The sequence below is a fragment of the Adelges cooleyi genome, unplaced genomic scaffold, assembly GCF_023614345.1.
Source record: "Adelges cooleyi isolate 19-005CV unplaced genomic scaffold, UGA_ACOO_1.1 ACOO_flye_CR_arks_rails_tigmint_CR_PRNA_9, whole genome shotgun sequence".
Lineage (NCBI taxonomy): Eukaryota > Metazoa > Arthropoda > Insecta > Hemiptera > Adelgidae > Adelges > Adelges cooleyi.
In genome coordinates, this window is record NW_026096579.1 from 2,734,487 (window position 1) to 2,752,509 (window position 18,023).

At 31.5% G+C, this 18,023-nt stretch overlaps 1 protein-coding gene across 3 annotated transcripts in view; it reads left to right on the plus strand.

The window, feature by feature from the left end:
- Positions 1–18,023, plus strand: part of LOC126846606 (FMRFamide receptor) — an 80,940-nt gene that overhangs the window by 37,479 nt on the left and 25,438 nt on the right. For all 3 annotated transcript variants that reach the window (XM_050586250.1, XM_050586249.1, XM_050586251.1), the window contains one exon: positions 5,143–5,262. The gene's annotated coding sequence lies outside the window, so the exon portion shown is untranslated. The remainder of the gene's footprint in view (positions 1–5,142; positions 5,263–18,023) is intronic.

The window sequence follows — 18,023 nt, forward strand, 5'->3', positions numbered from 1 at the left end:
TATTGTTTTTGGCCTACATGGCCATTTGCCCACTTAAGTAAGAAGCTTTACCTTAGTCAGACGATTAAAACCTTTCCATGTAAAGTGTAAGCATATCGAAGAGTGAAAGTTATCTATTAATAGTTTGCTCATTTTTATTTTTACATCAGTTAATATGCTTAGAATAGTTTTCAACTAGTTTTGACGGATACCTTTTAAATATCAGCAAGTAAGAGTAATCAATTTAGATCCCTATGGTTTTATTAAGATATTGAATTAAAAAATATTTGTATTAAATAATAAATGCAGTTACAAGTCTAACTGCGAAGGATTCACGAACAAATATAAACAATATTGAGCTGACCCATTTAATTGTATGTACGCATGTAGATTATAATAGATTTTTTTTATATTACATGTTCCAGAGATTTCTAGTTAGTATAGATACTTAGTAAATAGTTTTGTTACTTTTATACCGCGTGTCTGATAAACAAAGAGCTTGCAGGTGTTGTGAGCCGTTTATGTTTTTCTACCTTTAAAAGGGTTCAATGCCAATTGATACGTTTCCAGTTTAAGTACATAGAGAAACTCGATCGTGCATGGTCATACAATACTATTTTCACTTTTCCAGCTGTATATTGTTGTAATTTAGACGAATATAGCGTATTACGAATAAACTTCAGTGCCCAGGTCAATTGCAAACTGGAAACACTAAATTACAAATAAGCAATTAACTAAATAAATAATACTTTGCTATTATTGTATTAAATCTTTTTCTCTTTTGCTGCTCACCATTTTATATTTTTATTTACAGAATAATCAGGATAAAAAAGTTCAAAACAGACGTTTAAAATTATGTTAAGTCACCTGTCTACACTCACGCTTCCTGAAAATCCAAAACAATTGTGTAATGTGTAATTCGATTAGATATTGTACCGCTTCAGAATGTAAACAAGATTTTCTTCTATTATTGTTTTTAGTTATGTGGCAGCCGCTTGGTTTTCTGTGGTTTTTACGGTCCAAGCTAAATCTATTCCGTTCAATAGTCGACTAGAATAGAAAAACACTTACTGTTGGGTTTGCCGGTAATCTGTTTGGGGATGAACACTCTCCACAAACTATTGACTGATAATAAAACCACTGGATAACTAGATGGTCGGCAATTTAATGACTATGACGGCATTTATGTGCGAGACGACTTAACCGATTTTTTCGAATAATCGTAAAACTCGCATCATTTCACAGGGTACCTCTTTGTTTACTTTTCTGCGATGCACCTATCAATGCAGAATAGTCGATGTTGGTTTTTTGACTAGAAGCTTGTAATGAACACGACGGTTATAGTTTATCAAATTAATTCATTTGTAGTGTTTGCATAACGCCTTTTATATCAAATTTCGGCTTTTTTTTTATCAAGAGGTGAAGTTTGCTTACACTCATTATGATTGAGCATAAAGCTGTTGGCTTAGTTTCGTTAGGTTATGCGCATGACTCCGGTAAAACGGTTTCTTAAACGACATTCTCAGATATAAACAAACGACTTAGAGCGGCAAAAAAAAAATTTAGCAAATTGTTTCCAAGAAGTGTTGGAGCGATGTAACAGAGCTAGAAGTATTGTGTTTTCCTTTGTGCTTATAAGCTTTACGTGGTTGTCGATGTGCTTTCTGATGAAACCGATTTGTCGTTTTGATGGCAGTGCATTTTTACAAGTTCAATCGGTGTACATGATAAATGGTGGTTCAAAATATCTTGTACTTGTATTGAGATCCAGCAAAACGTGGTTTGTACCTATAAGATAAAAAATTATCGAAATAAAGTAACAAGTTTTGATATTTGCACATCAATTGTAAACTCTAAACATATAAAAACCACCCTTTGCTTTATATCTTCTTAATCAGCGTGTACTAAGTCTTGTTTTACTCAACAAACCTTAAAGATATTCTCATTAGTTTTCAAAGTAGCTAAGTTTAATCAGCTATGCAATTAAAACTATTGTTAAAAAATCACAGCGGTCGGATATTTTTGAATTTTCCACAATTATTGTTCAAAAATAAAAAGCTTAAATAAATATAAATCCACCCGACTTAGAGTGTTTTCCCTAGATTGTTTTCTTTTAAGTGAACATTTTTACGCCCAATAAAACAGATAGCGACCGTAAAGTGTACGCCTTTGTGTAATAATAGAACTAACATATTAAGCGTGCCACGATAATAACACTGTGGTTGATTCATTGGAGTATACATACCCGAAAATAACCGCTAGGGGTCTCATTCACGGGGATTCATTTGTATTGGATTAAAACATTAAACATAATTAATAATATATGGCAAGCACGCTCATCTGGAACACATACACTAATGTGGTGTATTAAGAGGATGGGTCTTAACCCAGACTGAAGTCCTACTCCAAATTTGGAAATGATAACTACAGTGCAGTACGTCACTTTTTTTTAATTTTGGTAAATCAAAGGTTTGCTCTCCTCGAAATTAAATCATGGATACGACACTGTTATTAAGGAGAAGTAGATTGGCAATATTTGACGAATAATTACTAACAATAATTACTACGAATAATTTTACTTTTGATTATTATTAAATTTTACTTAAAATAATTGTACTTCAAAATACCAAACATTTAGTTTATAGCGAGAGATTTATTAAGATCAAAATAAATGTAGCACTAATTTTAAGTTTTAAGGATTTTAGAATCCCAAGCCCCTCTGATATCCGCCAATGGGTTAAACAAAAATTAAATAGAAATGCGTTCAATAAACGGCAATACAATGCTTGTCAGTATTTCACGGTCAGTATGAACGTGACATATGTGTTCAAATTGTTAGTGTAAATGCAGTTGAATGAGGTTTCTGCTATGCAGCATTATATTGACCATATTGCGGGTTTGCGTCTACTGAAAAGCTACCGCGTCAAGAAAATGTTTAAATTAACACAACGTAAAGTGTTTACTACTATAAAATCAATTTTTGGTTAAATTAGTTGGCTTAAAGATTGAATTTGCTGTTATTTATATTTTTGTTCGACAGTTGTCGATGAACTGCAGCATTGTAAAATATTACAAGTAGTTTTGTATTAAGTTTTGAGTAAAATAATTAAAATACTATTGAATAATTCAGATTCTGGTTTAAATACCTTAAATGGTTGTATTTAAAATTATATTAAAAAAAACATTTTAATTATTTGTAAGTAATTGACAACATAGTTTTGAATACATACTTTTATGTGTAGTTTTTTTAATTGCTTAAGTTTAGTAATCACCAAAAATATATATTTTTAAATCAACATGTTATTAATTGTAAGCAAACCTTGGTATTTTTATTTAAATAGCAAATCATAATTTGAAAATCATTTTTATTTATTGTTTTAAATAATAAATAAATAATAAATTGAAATAACTTATTACATAACATTAGAATACCAAAATATCTGTATTGTATTTTATTATTTCAACTAACCTTGTTATTTAAATATATTTTTTCTACATTTTATTCTTTGAACATTCTTTTTTTTAGTAAGGTTTTCTCTAAATCATATATATCGGTCAAGTTTTTGTGACTTTTATAACATTAATATTTTCTAATATGTTGATAGTTTGTTTTTTTTCATATGTGCTATTATCAGATAAAATATTACAGCGCAACAAAAACTACAACATTTGTAATATATTATATTACAATATAATATGTATATCTTTATCAAAAAGTCGAATCATGAACAAAAAACCATTAAAAAGTCGAATCCCGCTTTAAACACATTGTAAATAATGAGATTGGACTGCCGAGCTTTCCATTTACAGTTATTAAATTCAATGCAGAAATCGGAGAGAGGAACTTTTAAAGGATCAGAATCAATTGTATGTTTATTAAGAGCATGCCAGTTGATTAGCATCTGCATTCCCCAAATGATCTGATACTCCCAAAAAAAAAAAAAATTTAATTAGTATATTTTGAATGGATGTTTTATAGAAAAGAGATATAACAAGAAGAAAGAGATAAGACAAGCACGCGCGCGTTTAATAATCTGATAATAGTTATTTTAATTAATTATCATATCAAATTACAATCATTTTCAATTTAAAGAACGCGATTTCCGTATTCAAATTAGGCAGTACAAGGCAGTACACGAATACAATAATTGACTTGCGTTCAAAAGTAACGTTTGAGTGTTGTAGATAGAGTATCATTTTAGGCATTGTATAATATTCTCGGTAAAGACATATGATTTATTTCTGTTATTAACTGAACCTTATTGAACTTATGTGAACATCACAAATGATTATAACGCTAAAGAAACCGGCATCGTTTCTGTATGCTCGTAAACTTTTAGAGTTTACTCTCGGTTGTTTACCGAATGCTTGTATTTGACTTTTGATTGTCAATGTTGAATTATGCCATTATATAGCAGGGAACTCCGCTGAATTGACAAACAACAAACCATCGCCGAGTTTTAATCGTATTATGATAGGTATGACTTTATACAACAGAACGTTTATTTGGATGTATTTTGTTGTTTAAACGTTTTTCTTGAAAACAAAATCATAACTTTTATACTGATGACGGCCGGTTAGCGACGATCACTGCGGCCAAGGGTTAGGTATTGTTTGTAACGGCCGAATGACGTTTGAGAAGTTGGATTCACAGACCATAACACACGAGAGTCTCTCCAAGTAGACCGTTTAAGATGAAAAAATCAAGAACCAGAAAAAAACAGACAAAGAAAGACTCACACACACACACACATTTAGAAGTGTATACCGTGTGTACTGTGTATAGTTTAAGGAGTTAAAGATGGGTGGTGGCAAGGGTGTGAGTATTAGACGGAACAGAAAGGCAGGAACGGGTAGAAAGACACTAGTCTTTGGGGTTTTGCGGTTTTTGCTTAAACCGCGGGCTTATTGATGACGTGTTGGGGGGCGAAAGAAAGCTTGATTCATGACCGCCGGACGAATACAACAGAGAGTTAGAGTGAAAGAGCGACGGCACCGCACTAAATGGTTTAACGTTTTGACACACACGAGCACATCGTATAGAGAACCTATACTTTAACATAAACCCGTTATTACCGTAATGACTTTTGCTGGATTTATTAAGAAAAGAAAAACCAAACACAAGTGTCTTAATTAAAATTGTATTTTATTTTTGTATTCTAGATCTTGCGCAAAACACATAAGTACCGTGAACATTTAATCGACCCTATGGAGCACTGACAACGATTGGAAATAGTTTTACGACCCGGCTTACGGATTAGCGACTGAATATTTTCAAAACAAGTAAGCTGTATGTAATAACTTGTAGTAACAGTAACTGCAGTATAAATAACAATATTATGACTGTTAATTTTTCATAATAAAATGACTGGCAAGTAAATAGGAGAATGATTGCATTGTTTTCATGAATGAAAGCGATAAACCAAATCTAAAATACTCCAAAAAACATAATAGTTACCACTAGGTTTTTATTAAAAAAATATGCAACCAAGTTGCAACGGTCAACAATGTATGGATATCAATTCTTATTAAGTTATTTGAAATCTTTGCAAACGTGTCAGTCTTATAACGTTTTCCTAAAAAAATATTTGTCTCGAGACATATTTAAGAAAAACAATAAGATTTATAATATATTCCAAAACTTCGTTTTCCTTTATAGGAATTGAATAGTTCAGAGACCGGAAAAACCATTTTCTATATGCATATTTTTCCATTTAAATGTCTGGATTGGTAGCCTTAGCAGTAAGTAGGCGAGAAACGCCAAACCTGTCATTACCATAAGCCACCGAAAATGGGCTAAAAGAAGAATTTGGGAAACTTACTGTAATTATGGCTCACCACAGGCTAATAAATTGTCTTTATATCGTGCGAGATGCTTTTCATGCATTAAGCAAATTGTTTTTTTTATTCGGAGTAACCGTTTCTGTTAGTTCATTGTCACTATTAAAACGCTGCATTTTAAATCAACATTATTTTAAACCAATAGTTAGATATTGGTCGGATAAAGGTTCATTTTTCCATATTCGAATACTTAAAATCAAACTGTTCACTACTGAACGATAAGTCCACATTTGATTGGTAAATTATAAAAATATAAACTATTTTACATATAAATAAAGTGATGGAACTTTCGTATACTACACAAATCAGTGTTACAAACTAACGTTGTATAGGTTATGCGCATAGATGTTTGTTTATTTTTACTCTTGGTTCGAATCTTACTTCGAAAAGTAATCATCACCGACGTCGTTAATATTATTTATTATCTTGTCATTCGCGAATTTACTTATTAGTTTGTCTGTTTGAAATTAAATTATAGCTATAGTTAGTTATTACAGTAAACTGTAAACGGGATTTACAACGCGACACGAATAATTAGAGCATTGTTGAAATAACAAAACTTTCTATCGATGAGTAGTGGTATACACTCGAGAGAGCAATCAAACATAGTGAGACTAAGATACACATTTGTCTCAGAAAAATAGCTGCAACTCGAGATGTGCTTGTCGACATAAAATATTCGTTCGGGAATATTGTTGTGCTGGAGAATACAAAATAACATCAATGTTATAATCGTTAAAATGAAATTATATTGTTCCTATCGATACGGATAATGAGACCTGGTAATCCGTTTGAAGTGTACATTTTGTTCATCCAAGCGGAACTAATCGGAGATCCGAAATCCTATTGTTTCTCCTGTTTTATACTACCCACGAAAATTGAATACATATTCAAACGGAATAATCGTAATTGTGTTATATTTTATTTAAAACAAAGTAAAATGTAATTTAAAATAATGACCACACTGAAACAGTATTCACTGCGTGGTCATCTGTATTGATCTTCATTTATACCTACCATTAATTATTTTAGCATTTACAACTCGCAGTAGTATAACCACCGACGCGTGCAGAGTGTCTATCCTGGTACTTATTCTTAGATAGTAAAAAATAATTTTCAAGTAAAATTTGAATATTTTTATATTACGTTGATTATTCATATTTTTTTTTTTGTATTTTCATCAGTTTTTATAAGTTAGCAAAGTTAGTACAATTTGTAAAATTGATTCGGAGAAACGTTTACATAAAAATATTTCTTATAAAAGACACACAACACAAATAAAACTTCAACGGGCGGTATAAAAAAAAAAAAAAAAAGTTATCACGTCTTTTTCTTTCAAATCAAACATGCATTACCACCGCAACAATTGTGGTTGCCTAATGCATTTTAAAGCTTTTTCGTAAACTTTTATGCCAAACGACGTACTACTATAGTGGTTACAAGGGCGAGCTCAGAGGTTCCGTAAGATTAAGTGTCCTTTTTAAAAGAGTATATACAATATCACCTTTGGTTTAAGTAAATTTTCCGCCGGGGAAATATTATTTATTCGAACGGGAAAAGGAAACGTAATACAATAAGCACATAAAGCTCGTTGATAAACACCCCTATACCAACCTAGCAGCAACCCACTATAGCTAACGTTTGCTATATTATATAGATAATGTACAGCAATAAGTGTTACAACCCGCGTTGATTAATGTACTGTAGGCGGGCAAAATAAGAAAACATGATTACCCTTATAACATAAATGCACTTAATTCTTCGATGAGACTATTTTTTTTTTTTTTTTTAGTTTAATGTTTTGCGCGTTTTACCTAATTTGTTGTATTGTCGATTTTGGGCGCGGTGCTTGCAGTAAACCAGCAATTAGGATTACCGCAATTATTCATTTTTAAACTATAAAGATTAGTGGCCATCACGCGGCAACTGCTTTATATTTATTAAACGTTTCATTAACATAATAATAGCATTACATTTTTAAAACACGTGATTAATTCGGAAAGGTTGGTTTTGCTTCCTGTATAATTGTTTTTTTGTTTGAACCGACATAATGTAAAACTATGACAATACCGATGTGCACTACAGCCAGAGTTGGGCATTTTTTTTATTCGAATAACGAATAATAACTAATTTATTTCAATGATCTCTTTATTTGATACTATTCAAGATGATTTATTTGAATAAAAAAAAAATTATTCGACGGTCATTCGAACAAAAAATTATTTAGATAAAAAAAACTATGTAAATAATGCCCAACTCTGACGACAATCAACATTGTGATACCGCTTGTAACGTCTTGGTTTTATCAATTCATTAAATTAATACTCCATTGGGTAGACAATTTTCGTAGTAGACCAACAACTTTAATATCGCCGAGAAAAAAATAATTAAAACATTTTTACAACCTTTTCGAAAACATAAACTAAAAACTTTAGATGGTGCGTTAATGAATTACGTTTATTGTTCTCATACAAAATTCACAGATTCTAAAGAAGTAAAACAAAAAACTCATAAACCAGCTGCAGTCCAAGCGTTTAGCTTTGTCGTTAATAAAGCATACGGTCGATACCTGATGCGCGACATCGTGCGACCTTAAGTAGTGGACCGCAGGTGTATATAGTTAAACGCAGTGGCCACATTTGGATTTACAATGCCGTATTGGTTTTAATACATAGAACGTTGTTATAGATGTATATAGGACAAATTTTATAGTTGGTCTTACCGAAATATTAACCTCGGTTCTCCAATATCGTTTTAACGAGCTTTCGGATAAAGTGAACTTTTATTACTCCGCCATAGCTGCTGTATACATGTATACAATAAGGATGATTTACCCATAAACATACAAGCATAGGTTATTGCAACGAACGGGTATTTTTTTTAACGTATATACAATACCGTCTATTGTAATCTATTTATTGGGCAATAGTATTAGGCGAAGTAGTGTGATCGACGGTCTACCCTTATGGGTTCTGTATATTGTAAAAAAAAAAAGAGATACTATTATCATCAAAGCCGAATGTGCTTGAAAACGGTTGGTTTAAAACGTAACAAAAAAAAAAAAAAAATACAGCAACAAGAAAACAATTACCCGGAGAGAAATCGACAAAACAAGTAATAAGATTAATGATGGCCGTCCGATGTGTATGTGTGAGTTTGACCGAAATGAAAAACAAAAAGTTATTAGAACAAGTCGACCGTGTTTAATGGTCGCAAGGCAAATAAAGTGACGCTGTTAGAGCGCCTCCGTAAACAACACTGTTCTTAGGGTCACGTACCCTGTGAAGCGCACTGGGTCAGCTCTCGACGACACTGGTGCGTTTTTTGGCAGAAAATTGTAGATTTTTTTAATGAACAACAACATGACCAGTCTGCCGACACGCTGAAGTGACGAGCATGTTGATATTTGCATAGTGTTAGGCCTTGACACGGCCTCAAGTGTTTACATACAACTTATGTAAAATATAGACAAATTCCGGTGGAAGACCTTTCAAAACGATTACGACGCAGCTGTGCACCCGATAGTGCAAAGTGTGTTTACAGGGCAGATTGTCACATGATTAAATTTGTATCGTGTAAATATAATGTATGGGATGTTTTTTTTTTTTTTTTTGACGGGTGGTACTGCCGAGTGTCTTCCAATAAATGATAATCGAACCGTATGTTACCCATTCATCAAATTTACTTAATGTAGACAAAAATGTACAGGTTGTAAGTATATTTTCCTGATAATTAAAAAAAAAAAAAAAGATCATCGTTTTATTATTATATTTTATACCATTCTATATATTTTTTTTAATATAAATAAGAAGTTGAATTTAAATGACTTGAGAAACGGAGATTTTTTTTTTTGCTAATGCTCAGAATTGACTTGGACGACCAACTGTTGTCACGGGCATGGTGAAAAAGAGTACTCTATATTATGAATGATATCGTAACTCGATATAATTAATAATGGAAACATGAAAAGCAATTCTAAGAATCTATTCATTTAAAATGAAAACCGTTTAATAGCTTAAATAACTGCACAAAGTCAGATTTATGTTACACTAGCAAAAATATATAAGCACAAACTATAACGTCCAATATTCGTGTTTTTAAGCTATAATAATTACGGTCTATAATTTAATAAACTTTGTTTATACATAAATATATACAGCTTTGTTCGAAGAATTAATAAAGTGGACTGCCAGACAAAAACGGTTTAATGATCAATATACTTATCATTTATAAATATACCTTCTTACTTGGGTTCTTATAAAATAAATTATTATTAAAACAATTTTTCAATAGAATTAAGAGGACGCCACTCGGTCCATTTTTAATGAGACCATTTTTAGGCAATTTTACATAAATTCTTAATTTAGAGCTTGAACTATAGTGTATACTTACCAATACAGTAATAAAGATACTTTATTGATTGCCATTTTTTTTGCCAAACTATCACAGTTATTTCAATAGGATAAATACAATAATTGTACATCCATCAAAACTGCTTTGCACGGGACAAGTAAGTCGGGCCAGTGTTAACAATAGATTTACCACATTTTCACAATGTATAGAGAAGAACTTTATTTATGCCTTAGCGTTTTAATTTTTTTTTTTTTTGTTGATATCTATACTTAATATGTATATCGTTAATTGAAGAAGGGAGGAAAAAAGATGTTATACACATTTGTTTTATGTGTGTTTTTATGTTTTATTAAGATATATGTTTGTAATTTATATGAATATAATTATTGAAAAAGTATAATTTGTCAACAGTTAATAACAGATGATGTGTACTTAAAACTATAATATTATATAGCGTGTTGTTTATTTATTAAGTACGGTGTTAGTTTTTTACTATTTATTTTTCTTGTCATAATATTTTAGGGAACACGGACAAAAAAAAAAAAGGTTTAACGAGCCGACACTAAACTGCGGTGTTTTGATAACAGGTGTTTTATCGATAAGTAGAGTAGATAAAAAAAATAAATAAATAAAAAAAGCTGGGGAGAAATCTATTTTAGTCGTCTTAATCCTATTACCCGATGTCGTCGCCACTAAATCCTCGCCTTATTTGTCGCACGTTCATCGATCCATAAAGTCTGAAGAAGATTGTGTGTTTTTTTAAACGTCTACGTCCTAACATCGGGACATTGTAACCGTACCGATTACTCATCGTGGATTAGTTGGTTTTTTTTCCATTCGAAATAGCTGTAAAAAAAAAAAAAAGATTCCTTTAGGAAATTTACATTCAATTAAAGGTGCAAACGATCGTTATGCCACTGTCCGAGCTCATCGCAGTAGAACAAATTAATTTAACAAAAACAGACATCGTTTTTTTCAATTATTCACCTGACAATGGCGGGGTGAATTAAATGCATTTGTTTTAATGACAACAACATGTTTCCGTTATGAATAATATTTCACGTTTTCCTCGTTTATTGAAAATTCTAGTTTATGTAAAAAAAAAAATATATATATATATATATATATATAATGTTAAAAATCGAATATTATGCGAAATCAATTAATTAATTAATTCGTAACAGTGAATTTTTCACTTATAACTGAAAATGACGCGTTGTCTGTATTTTTTTTTTTTATTGTTTAATAAATAACATATTATGTATGATCGTTGTATAAAAATAATGTTATATGTATGTTATTCTCGTTTTTATGTTTATAAAATAAATTATCACGATTGCATTTCAAACCAGTGTGTATTTTAGTTTAAACAAATAAACTTCGAGCCATAATAATATTTCTTTTTAAGTGTTTTGCGAAATTTATTTTTATACTTCACGCCAGAACGCACAATTGTATGTAGGTGTGTAAAAATTTAATGTTGTTAGCTGTATACATAATTTATTTATAATCATTTTAACAAAATTTTAACAATGTCTTGTATTATTCATAATCGTATTTTACGCATCAAGTAAAATATACAACTTTCAAAGATTAAAAACATTTGGTTTAGTTCTACAGTTTTGTTTAATGGCATTTTTTGTTTATTCACTTTTAATCTCAACCAACCTGGTTCGCTTGGCCCAAAGATTTTAATATTAATGTATATTTAAATACTCTATTGAGTTTTTTTCAAAAAAAAAAAAGATTATATTACTATTTCATTAGACCATTAATATATAAATAATACGGCCAGCTTGTGCTAAAGTATAAAACAGGTGTAACTTGTAAATATTATATATGTTTTTAATTCATCAACACTCATATTTAACTATAAGGTTTATTTCCATTCATACCTGTTTTAAAATGTTTAAGTTGAAAATACACAAACATTGAGTTATATATCGCCTACACAAGTTGTACAAATTCTTCTGGTCGCTTAATTTTAATGTTGTATCATTTTTTTTTTAATATAAATAGAGCACGGATGTTTTTGTATTTGTCATTGTTCGTTGTAAGCGATACGGAAAACATTTTGAACGAATTTTACACAAAAACCGTTTGCATTGTTCAAAATATCCTACTCCGCCATTTTATCCCATCACAACAATATATTATTATAATTGTTATTTATTACATTTTACTTTACATGGTATTATTTATTGCAGCAACACCAAGAGAAGTAAAATCGTTTTTTTTAAACGTTCCATGTTGTACGGCGTATCACCGAGTATTTTGTACTTTTATGCATGATATTCAAACGAACCCTATCAAAATATATTATGACAACAAATATATAAGACAGTCTTTGACCTTGTGTCGTGTAAAAGACATGTGCACTTGCCGAACGTGTGTTCAAACGACAAATTTCGGGATAACATTTGTGGCTCTTCGGGGCAAAAGGTTTGCGTGGGGTTGCATAATGCATTACAGTAATACTAAAAGAGCCGCTTATATTTTATTCTGTACTTGGTTCCGCTTTGTTCAAGGTTACATACGACGTATAACGTACAAAACAAACATGAGCATTACAAGATATCCGTTTTCTTTTATTCTAAGAGACACGTATTAATTTATCTATTTATAAAACCTATTAATGAAAATTATTCGAGTACAATGGTTTCAAGAAATAAACTATGTCTCATATTTAGCAATCTATTAATACTTATTAAAAAACACAAAAACCGTTATAAAAATACATTTAATCATAACTACTATCGTGGTTATTAAAAAAAATTAAAATAGTTTCTATGAGAATGAAAATATTAACTATGCTGCATATGTTTGGGGAAATAATATTAGGTGCGAGATGAAAATATAGAAGCGATAGAATTGCGGTTTTAAGCCTTTCTAACAGCACAAATGGCAGTTCCTGTTGAGTTTCCATGACGGTCTTGGACTTTGCCAGAGTTCAAAGTACCTAGTGGAATCCAGACTGTCATGGGAACTCAACCACAATTTCTATTTATTTTGTTCCTTGCCTGTAGACCCTTCAGTCTCTGTAATTTACAATGTCGACGTCAGACAAAGAGCTAGTTTCTTCTTAGATACATGGCTGTCGTGCTAGTATTCTGCTAGCAGATATTTCACTACTTTTAATGTAGCGCGACTGGCGACAAGAATACGCATGACAGCTGTATTTCGGCATTTTAAACATTAAAGTATAAATTTAATTTTAGCCCGGTGAGGTAAGGTTAAGGTATTTGCAACTTTATTTAATAAACACTTGCAAGTCCGCTAAAAATAACGGAAATGACAATATTTCAGCGACCGAAATTGAGTAATATGACTGTGTCGTATTTTAGTTTCAATGGGTTTTTGATAATTTTGTGGTTTTGAACATGCATAACCTCTTAACCACATGAATGCGATTTGTTCGCGAAGCAGCTCAGGCTACACTCCTTGGCACATAAAAGTAAAGAGGGTAATAATAGTAGATGCTTCCTTACTGAATAAGTTAATTAACGGTTTCGTTGGTTCCCCTGACTTGCTCCATTATAATCACTTTGGTGTGCATGCCAGATCCACTCGTTCCCAAATTCAATTTTATGTATGATTCCACTCTACTTGTTACTGCATAATTCACTTTACCGTTCATGTGCGATGTTGTTAATGTTGACCCTTCTCTCGTAATTTTAATAACATATTATGTTTTATTAATTCTTGTAACAGTAACGTCGTTTATTATGTATTCGTGCCTAGTTCTTGTAATGTACGAATCAATTAAAGAATACCAGTTTATTTCTACGCCAATTACATCGTTATATAGGTATAATGTCTTCTTATCGCACACAAATATTTTATAAATAATAAAAAGTATAATTTTTTTAGTAGCGTTATTAATATTACTGATAATACGCATTAAGCAATAATACTAACTGAAAACAAAGACACAAAAACGTATTAAAAAATACCAAGCAGAGCATAATTGTTACATCTGAAAGAAATTAGTAATATTTTGTCGGAAAATTACATACACGAATCTAAAAGCATAGAAAATATAAAAAAAAATAATAAGGAATGTTCAGGAAAATGTATTAACCAAAATATTAGTTTATTTTTCTAATGCCACAATTTTCATTTATTAAATTGGTCAACAAAATTACTAAAACTATGATAATATTAATTCTATAGTTTTGTTTAGTTACTATTTTATTGGAGATATTATTTTTCGATATAAATACGGTTTTTAAAAAAACATTTTGCGGAAGTTCTCCAAATTGATTTTTCTAACGATAACATTGTCTGTGTTAATATAATAATTTCATGTGTATTTAAGAAACTTGTTTATTTTTTCAGCTCTAATACTGTTCTAACAAATAGTTTTCGAAGGTTGTATGCCATCACGATAATTGTGATGATGTTTTTTTTTTTGCTAATTATAATTTTTAGGCTTAGTGACGATTTGATTAACTTCTATAACTACATATTATTATTTTGTTTACTAGCTACAATATTAAGTTGAAATTAAACAAAAGATTTGGTAATAATAACATTAGTTTTAAATTGTATTGAAATATTGTTTTGAAAACAATTTTAAAACTACCAAGTTTTGCTAGTTAAATATTTTTTTATTCAATACATCGACTTAGTTGTATTCATTAACTTGCTGCGCTTGTCTACAAACTATATAACAGTAACACTTAATAGTATTATTTAATATAATTGGGTTTGCCGTTTCGAGTTCGTTTAGTTATCAAGACGTACGGTTTCCAATGGTCTTACGACTTATAATTTATTTTTATGACTTAAGCACTGTTGTGTTACGGTAACAGAGCTCTTTCGTTTTACACACAGTCTCTTGTCCACATGTTTTCCAGTCGAATGGCCAATAATCGTTTGTTTTCGTTTTTCTCGGATGTTACCTTCGCCAAAAGCGAGACGTTATTGCCGTGGCGACTCCGTTACTGTTATTGCGTTTTTCACCGCCGAATTTTCGTATTTCGAATTTGTTTAATTAAACGTGTATTGCGACCGTTGTCCGGTGTACATGCACATAATATGACGTGATGTACTCTTAAAGGATAAAGGGTCGTCGGTGTGCAGAATACATAATCTGTATATGACCTTTGCGGTTTCGAGTTTGGCTGTAAGACGGCCCGAGCCTATGCCGTCTTCGGCCTTAGCGTGTGTGTGGTCACCGTTTTTATTTTTATTTCTTTTGTTTTGTCATTTTTTCCCCGCCGGATTATATGTTAAATTGAAATCCCGGCAAAACGACTGCTCGGGGACGCATCACGTCGGTCTTCGGATTTGCCGCACAACCAACACAGACGGCTCGGGCCATCAGATAAATTCCGATTTAGTTCGCACACACCACCACTCGACAATCCGCAGCTACACAGTGGTATGTATTCAACGGTAATAACAGTGATAAAATGTATAATTGTAATTTGTGTTCCCGAAGTTTTAAGAAGAATAGGCAAAGAACCAGAGGTGATGAAGATTATAAAATCTAGCAAGTTGCAATATTTTGGACATATGCATAGGGGTGTAAAATATCAGCTCTTGCGGCTCATAATACAAGGAAAGAGGAGCAGGGCAAGACCTAGAACGAGCTGGCTGCAAAATCTAAGACAGTGGTTCCAATACAACACTAAGGAACTATTCAGTGCAGCCAAGGACAAAGAACATATAGCCATGATGATTTCCAACCTTCGATGAAGAGGAACACGAAGAAGAAGAATTTGTGTTCAAATGAGGTTCGATTAAAAATCAGTGCCGTAACATATAGCAAACATAGAGCACATAAAAATATCGTTTACCCTTGTAGAGTAATAAAACATTTCATAACATAATATGTGCGTTTACGCATACTCGTTGCAATTTTGTCGTTCACTTGAACGAATTAAAAACAAGATTATTACAAATATGGATATTTCTTAAAAAAATGTCGCATAATAACTTACTATGTATTATGTACATCAAACACACTAAAAATATCATTTTAAAACTATATTTACATCGTCGTTTGTCGGGAAATCGTATTATATTGTAACACAAACGTTTCAACGATATTTTTTTAAAATTATAATACAAAGATGCAGATGTTTTTATAACGATATTAATATATATATATTGTGTGGGTATGCATTTATAATAACGCACTATTGTTTTGTCGCCGCGTGTATTTTTAACGTTGATGAGTTTAATATAAAAAACAAAAACCGTTGCCAGAAGGATTTCAGAATAAAACCTAGAGGGGTAGGGCGAAGGAGGTTGATTAATGACGAACGGTAGCGCTTTGAAATTTCTCATTTCGGGAATCTCTATATACATATTATTAAAAAGTTTAATTGTCCCGGAAATTAAATTGGCACTTTATTGGAAATAATCCCGAGAGTCTCCCGGAGTTTACTTGCCAATGAGTATGCGATTACACGCCGCCGTTTTTTGATTTTATCGCCGAAACCGTACAATGGAACCGAAGAAAAAGTTCGCCGGAGGCTCTGGTGGATATGAAATTGTATAAATTAGGCATGCGAACAAAATAATAATAAATAATTTGCCGAGTTCGATAAGAATTCCGAGGTTAAACGGTACCAGGGGATGTTGGACGTTTCGGCTGTGCGACGGAGCTGGGACTGTTGGGAAGGAAGATTGAAGCCGTTACATTTGCCCAATGATGGATGCGATTTATGTAAATGCCTAATGTTTTTCTTCTTTAAAAAAAAAAAAAAAAAAAAAGCAAGAACTGCGAGTAGTACATTGTACGTTGTATACATTTACCCCGAAATTCCAGAAGGGGAAATGTCTTTTGTGCAAATACTTTATTTATCTTTTGTCAGTGTTTGCCGGGTTTGTCTAAAGCGGTTATTTGTTTACATCCCGAGGCCACGCGACTCGGCATACATTATTTTAGACAATTTAAAATATCCCTACCACTCGTTTGTTATTGTATGTGGTGAGTGGTTTTAATTTTACAGTTGGCGTCCAATTGTATTACTAACACTTACGAGGCTTTCCACAAAACATATTCCAAAATCTGTATCTGTACTCGGGAATTAATCCTGAAAATGACTAAGTACTAATCGAAAAAAGTATATAATAACTATGTAGGTTTTTTTTTTTTTTTTAATAATTTTGTAATTTATATATATGTATTAGTTATTACAAAAGTATTATAAAAATAATTAATTGTTACCATGTTTTTTGATTCGGCACTCTTGGTATATATTTGAGCTCCAGCCAATATTTGTAAAACACATCCATCGGTATTGGACACGTTCAACCTTAATGGGCTGTATAGAATCAAGCCAATGCCTTTGCCAAGTATAACTTCAACTACACTTTGTTACATAACAACATAATATATTATAAGAAAGTTTGTACGCGTTCAAGGAGAAGTAGGTAAAATGAATTAAGCTTATGCGCCATGTTCGAATTACTTTTTAAGCGAGGTTATGGATGGAAAAAAAATTGGTACAAGCAACATTTAAGGTTACTTATCGGATAAGTCTTCAAGTTTTTGAATAGGTTATCGACCCAAATAATATACTGATGTGTTTGATGGTAGTTTTGATAATATACTGATGTGTTTGGTGGTAGTTTTGATAATATACTAACACAGTGCACTTAACGATAGAAAAAAATAATCATAAGCCGGTGAGTTATTTAAGAATAGGTACAGCTGTTGCCTCTGTATATCAATGACATCTCGTACAGGCTCGTAAATCTTATTATTTTAAAAGAATGAATAACGACGTATAAGAAGCGAGCAAAATGTGGCGAATCAAGTTGATAATAAAATAAAATATCCGTCGTATTCATCACTTTTACTTCGCACTATTGTACGGAAAGCCATAACTGAT